Genomic DNA, 6819 nt, shown 5'->3' on the forward strand with positions numbered 1-6819 from the left:
TTTTCCCACACCCAACAGGGGCAGATTTTGCAGGATCTGAGTGACTTTAGTCCAGGCTCTGTCCCTCTCTGGGCCTCAGTGTGTCCGTCTGTAAAGTGGGGGTGCTGTGGACATTTGGGGGTTCGTAAGCACCCTTTGCAGCTCTTCCTTCTCAGGACTGACCACCGGAGGAGCAGCTGGGATCTGGGTCCCAGGCCCGGGCCCATCTGCTGCTTCCCGTCCTGGGGTGTAGACAGTGGAGAAAAAATAAGGGCCTCTGAGCCCCAGGAAGCAGCATGAAGAGCAGGGAGAGGCAGGAGCTGTTACCCATCCTGCTCTTGTGTCTTGAGCTTCCTGGCTCCTGGCTGCCTCCTGGTAACAGACAGCAAGAGCTGGGCTATGGTGGCCTTCTAGGGATGGTGTGGGCAAGAGAGGACTCAGTGGTCAAAGGGGTAGTGAGCCTGCAGTCCTGGGACCTGAACTTGGAAGGGCAGTTCTTCATCTAATGCGGAGGAAGTGAAGCACTCTCAAACACTTCCCTCTCCTACTTGGCTGGGTTAGCCTGGCCTTGGGGTAGCCAGCACTCAGTAGACATGGTGGAGTGAATGAATGAATGAATGAGTGTCTTAGAGTAAAGAGACCTGGCCCTAGAGTTGGGCAGACTTGGGTTTGGTCCAGAAACTGGTGGGTGACCTTGAGCAGATTCCTTCGTGTCTCTGAGCCTCGGTTTCCTTATCTATAACATGGAAATGGTACTTCCTAGGGTTGTGAGGAGCGAACAAGATGAGTCAATGGGAAGGTCTTAGAATCAGGTCTTAGAATCCTTCTGACATTTAGGATTCCCCAAATCAGAGCTTCTATTTATTTTCACTAAAGAGAGAATGACTGGGTCGCCCTCTAACCTTGCACTTCAGTCTGCAGTTACTGAGCCTGTAAGATGTTCCAGGCACTGCAGAGGATCTAGGCGTGGCTGAGGCCCCATCTCTGCTCTCAGATTGCTTATAGTCTGCGAAAGGAGACATCTGAACACACAGTCTGGAAATATCCCCTGAGAAGTGCACATAATAGCTGCTACCTGGAGTTCAGAGGGCTGTGGGAGAGGCTGAGTCTGCTCTGGGGTGGGGGAGTGCAGGTCAGGGAAGGCTTCCTGGAGGAGCTGTGCTCCGCACTGAGCTCAGAAGGACTTTGCTTTTGGTAAACCTCCATCATAGGCAGAGAAAACGTGGCGGACATGAATGGCTTGCTTGGGGGACACTCAGAATCCAGCCTTCGCTCTTATGCCACTTTCCCAGGAGGATTCTCTAATTGCGCTTGAATACACAGCACCCTCCCTTCCCTGTTATTCCCTTCCCCCATACGGCTTCATTTTTCTGCCTTACCTTTTGCTCCAGCCTATATTTATTTGATTTTGTGTTTCTTGTGTCTCTTGGCACTAGGACATCAACCCCATGAGCACAGTGCTATGGATTTAATTGAGTCTCCTCCCACCAAAAACATTTTCAGATATTGAATTCCTAACCCCTACTACCTAAAAAATGTGACCATATTTGGAGACGGGCTCTTTACGGAGGTAATCAGGTTAACATGAGGTCATCGTGGTGGGCCCTGATCCGGTATGATGGGTGTCCTTATTCAAAGGGGAAATTTGGAGGCAGGCATGTACACAGGGAGGATGCCGTTTGAGGATGGGGGTCATGCTGCCCCAAGCCGAGGAACTGCCAGATGCCGGGAGAGGGGCCTGGAAGAGATCCTTCCCTCAGCCCTGAGAAGGAGTCAGTGCTGCAGACACCTTGATGTTGGACTTATAGCCTGCGGAGCTGTGGGACAACACTTCTGTTATTTAAGGTCCTTGTCTATACTGCCTTTAGGACAGCCTGAGTTCTTCCCCGACTGTATCCCCAGTCTAGAGTGCTGCTGTTCAGTTGCTCGTTTGTGTCTGACTCTGCAACCCTGTGAACTGCAGCACGCCAGGCCTCCCTGTCCATCACCATCTCCTGGAGCTTACCCAAACTCATGTCCGTTGAGTCGGTGATGCCATCCAACCATCTCATCCTCTGTCGTCCCTTTCTCCTCCTGCCCTCAATCTTTCCCAGCATCAGGGTCTTTTCCAATGAGTCTGCTCTTCACATTGGGGGCTTCCCTAGTGGCTCAGATGGTAGAGAGTCTGCCTGAAGTGTGGGAGACCTGGGTTCGATCCCTGGGTCGGAAAGATCCCCTGGAGAAGGAAATGGCAACTCATTCCAGTATTCTTGCCTGGAAAATCCCATGAATGGTGGAGCCTGGCAGGCTACAGTCCATGGGGTCGCAGAGTCTGACACGACTGAGCGACTTCACTTTCTCCACATCAGGTGGCCAAAGTATTGGTTTTCCAGTTTCAGCCTCAGTCCTCCCAGTGAAATTTGGGATTGATTTCCTTTAGGATTGACTGGTTGATCTCTTTGCAGTCCAAGAGTCTCAAGAGTCTTCTCCAGCACCGCAGCTCAAAAGCACCAGTTCTAGTCCAGAATGGGCTCAGCATTTAGTAACACATAGTTGCTTGTGGCTCTCGAATGAACGAACCTTGCTGGTGACATGCAGTGAGGAGGACCAGGTCCCGGATGACCATGTAGCTGGAGGAGAGGACCTTCAGGACAGGACAGAGGTGCTGGGCAGACCAGGGGCTGGTGGCTCCATCCCTTACAAAGCCCGTCTGCCCGCCTTCTGTTCTGCTTTCCAAAGAGGTGAGCTCTTACCGATCAGATTCCATCTGTCTCTTGCCCAGTGTGCCAAGCTCATGGGACTTGAGGGCAGCTCGGATGCCCCCACCTTGGGGGCGTGGGGGAAGAGAACTGGCCCCGGTCTGCTCACTGTCTGTGAACAGAGTCCCGAAACAGGGGCCATGGGCTACACAGGAGTTGGCTCAGAGAGTGCACCATCCAAGGGCGGAGACAGAGCCCTGTTTGGGCAACACCCTGGTCTGATGGAGGAAATGAGATCTGTGCCCTTGGAGAGCCTCCCACCTGATGTGGGTGCACAGCCCCTGCCCCAGGGGAAGAGATTTTCAAGGACGATGGGGGAGACATACACGCATAGGTGCACTAATAAAGTAGCCCATTAGAAGCTGCTCCCGGGAGGCCTGGAAAGGCGTCCTGAAGGAAGTGGGTTTGCACAGAGTTGGGGTGGACAGGAGGGGGTTCTCCGTGGTGGGGAGGGGGAGGCGTGGGCAGGGCAGGGAGGGACCAGGTTGTCACCTCTCCTTTGCAGTCCCAGGTGAGCTGGTCTGGTGTCTGGACACACGGGTGAATACGTGGCCTGCACAGCCTTTCAGTGGGCTTCTTGGCCATCACGAATCACCCATTTTTAGGAGAGAAAAAAAGACTGTTGGCAGGGGACAGGAATAGCTTCTAAAGCCTCCCTTCATCCCTGCTGCTCCTCTTTTCCCAGATGTCTCCGCAGGCCTGGGGTCTGGAAGGCAGTGCATGCCCACAGCACCCTCTGCTGGACAGCCAGCCTCCTGGTTTCCGGCTCTGGGGGAGAAATTCTGAAGTCAGGTAGGAAGGACAGACAGGCCCTGGGTCCATGTCTGGGAGGATCTTGGGGGCTTGAGAGTAGTGAAGGGAGAGGCTAGTTTGGCTTGGGATGACTGCAGGAGCCATCGGGGTACCTTGTCCCCCAGATCTCGGAGGGGGGCGTTCAGGATCTGGGGTGGCCACCACCCTGGGTATCCAGGACTCCTTCTCCACCCCAGATCATGAGAGAAGATCCCCTCCCAGCAGATCCCCTATGTCTCGTTATATCCCAGGGGACGTGTGTCCCCTTCTTCCTCCAACCTGGCATCTGGGGTGGGTGGACTTTGGGTGGGTGGTCGGGGTGCTTCCAGGAGGGACTGATGGTAGGGGGACTCAGACGGGAATGAGAGCAAGTGTGCTGGATGGAAGAGCAAGAGAGCTTGGCAGAGCCAGGCTGGGACTCAGTGTTTTCTCTCCGTTTCAGGAGAATGGAGCCTAGAGGAGCTCAGGTGGTTTCCCTGGTGGGAACCCCTTGGGGTTTCCCAGGTGGCGCTAGTGGTAAAGAACCCTCTTGCCAATGCAGGAGACATCAGAGACATGGGTTCAATGCTGGGGTTGGGAAGATCCCCTGGAGGAGTGCATGGCAACCCACTGCAGTATTCTTGCCTGGAGAATCCCATGGACAGAGGAGGCCGGCGGGCTACCGTCCATGGGGGCGCAGAGTCAGACACGACTGAAGCAACTTAGCACACAGCACAAGGGAGCTCAGTGCCTTGGAGTGGGACGGAGGGCTTCAGAGGATCAGAGACCACAGGTTCACTTCATTCTCTCCTTCTACAGAGCTCCTGGGGAGACCTTGAGTCCCTGCTTCCCTGCACATGTCTTTCCCTGTGCGAGGGACCAGGAGACCCGTACAGCCATCCCAGAAGGACGCGCGTGTTCACACACACACCTGGCTTTTGCAGGGTGAAGAGGACCAAGCAGCCAACTGCAAGTTTCCTACAAAGGTAGATGGTGCCTGGCTCGTGTTAAGTCAGTGAGGTCTGAAAGGACTGTGCGTCCTCCAGCAGCGTGGAGCTGTGGTGGTGATCAGAGAAAAGGGCTGGTCTGTCTCAGTGAAAGCCATTAACCTGGTTGAGAAATCACCCATGGGGGCTGCCCGTGAACAGTGTTTCGGCTGACCGTTTAAGCTCAGCCTCTTGGCTCCTGGAATTGTTTCCACGAGGGGCTGTTGGCATGCTGCTTCTGGCCCATTGGGAGTTCCTGTTTTAATCAACTGTTCTCCCTGGACTCTGCCAAGCGATGACTGATTTTGAAGAAACGAGGCCAGCTGCTAGAGGACTTCCAAAGGAGCCTCAGTGTCCTGACTTGGGGGTCAGTGTGGGTGGCTTCCCAGGCAACACGGTGGCCCTCTAAGGACCATATTTTGTGGGATCACTGGTGACCGCTGCAAAAAAGCAGAGATGGAAGCAGCTCGGCAGAGAGGCCACAGCAGGTGTCACCAGCACCTCTCAGGGCCAGCACCCTCTCAGCTCCGTTCAGCTCGGCGCACCAGGGCTGAAGCCCTGCCGGCACCTGCCCTTTGCCAGGTGGCTTTCTCTAGCTGCAGAAGTCAGCTCGGCCAGTGCACCCGTGGCTGGCCATGGATGCCGAGGGGTGAAGGTCCCTGGGAGGGACCCTCAAGCAGTGGCCGAGTGGAGCTGGTGCGCCGCCCCCCATTCCATCCCTGTGAGCGCTGAGATGGGCATCCACTCTCCTTCCTAGAGAGTTTGAAACTCAAAGTCCCACATCCTGGGAAGATTCCCACCCCATGCCCAAGTTCCAGGCAACCTAGGGGACAGTTGGTCATCCGAGAGAGAGAACCCAGATCAAGACAAATGTAACTGTACTAAGTGAGGCAGAAAGGTCACTGAACCTAGTTTGAAAGCCAAGCATGAGCTCTGAGAACAAAAGAGGGTCCACACCCAGAGTCATAAGCTGGTTAGTACCAATCCTTCTATGGGTGTCCTCTGTGTTATTATTTTAATTCTTCACGTGCCTAGGAAGTGAAGTGCTTCACGTTCCTGGAAGCACATGAATACACTATTTACAATGAATCCTCATCTCAGACTCTGCATCTGGGGGAACTACAGTGACCAACTTGTCCTGATTTTCCTGGGATTGTCACAGTTTTGAAACTCAAAGTCCCACATCCTGGGAGCCCCGCCCCCCCCGCCCCCCACCAACTCCTAAGTTCCAGGCAACCTGGAGGGACAGTTGGTCACCCAAGAGAGAACCCACATCAAGAGTGATGCAAGCACACTGAGGCGGAAAGACCACTCGATTCTAGTTTGAAAGCCAAGTGTGAGCTTCGAGAACAAAAGAGCAGACTCGAGTATAATTTTTGTCACATCGTCAACAGTTTTTATGAGCTAAAAGCCTTTAAGAGAACAGTAGCCACTGTGTAATATACAAAGAAGCCATTCTGCTGGGAACAGGCACAGGCATACAGCTCCAGGGTGGGATGCACTAACTGTTGGTGGACGTTAGACGCTGGTGTCCAGGATTCCACAGTGTCTACAGAACTGGCTACCAGGCAGAAAGGTGAGACGTGGTCCAAGATCGAGAAGTGTGGGGATATTACAGGTGAGCAGGCAGGGGTGGGGTGGTGCGCGGTAGGCACTTGAGGCTCTGGGGTCGGGGGGACAAGCACCGGCCATGCCACTTGAGCTGAAGCCGTCTGGGCGATTAGTGACTGGACTGCAGTGCACCTGTGTTCAGCCGCAGTGAGACGAGGCGCTTGGCCTTGGGAAGCGGCTGTAGGCTCCAGACAGCTGGCTCCTAGCCAGGGAGATTTGCAGCATGAACAGGAGAAATCCCACTTTGTCAGGTCACCTGGAAGGCAGTGCTGTGGAGAGGCTGGGGGCTGGGTGAACACGTGGGTCAGGGAGCTCCATTGTGGGGGCTGGAGGCCTGGCCGGGAGATGCTGCCAAGTTCCTGACCTTGGGATGGATCTCTGTAGATCAGACTATCCAGCTGCAAAGTGCCGCACCCGCCCCTGCCCTGGTTATTTTTACGCTGGCTCCGCAGAGCGTGGCACAGCTGAGCCATGTGCCCATTTTTTTGTTTTCTCTAGTCCCTGCTAGGTTGGTGGGGGGGGGTGGTAAAAAAAGATCTTCCAAATGCCATAGCAGTGAACACACAACCTACTTCCTGGGGTAGCGGCTGCCTTCTCTTTCCCTCCCCAGGGCACCATAAGGGCGAAGAATGCATTTGTGTCTGGGGACCACCTACATTCCAATATGCAAATATCTTGAGGCTGTATTTGGACCCCACAGTGGAAGTTGCCAGAGTGTCACGAAGGTTCCAGCT

General features: G+C 54.5%; 1 long non-coding RNA gene across 1 annotated transcript; it reads left to right on the forward strand.

The window, feature by feature from the left end:
- Window positions 1-2423: 2423 nt before the first annotated feature.
- LOC113879835 lies at window positions 2424-6605 on the forward strand. Its single transcript, XR_003507480.1, has 3 exons — window positions 2424-2699; window positions 3403-3509; window positions 4308-6605. It is a non-coding gene; the product is annotated as an uncharacterized LOC113879835 (long non-coding RNA).
- Window positions 6606-6819: the final 214 nt, after the last annotated feature.

Source organism: Bos indicus x Bos taurus, chromosome 2 (genome assembly GCF_003369695.1).
Source record: "Bos indicus x Bos taurus breed Angus x Brahman F1 hybrid chromosome 2, Bos_hybrid_MaternalHap_v2.0, whole genome shotgun sequence".
Classification (NCBI taxonomy): domain Eukaryota; kingdom Metazoa; phylum Chordata; class Mammalia; order Artiodactyla; family Bovidae; genus Bos; species Bos indicus x Bos taurus.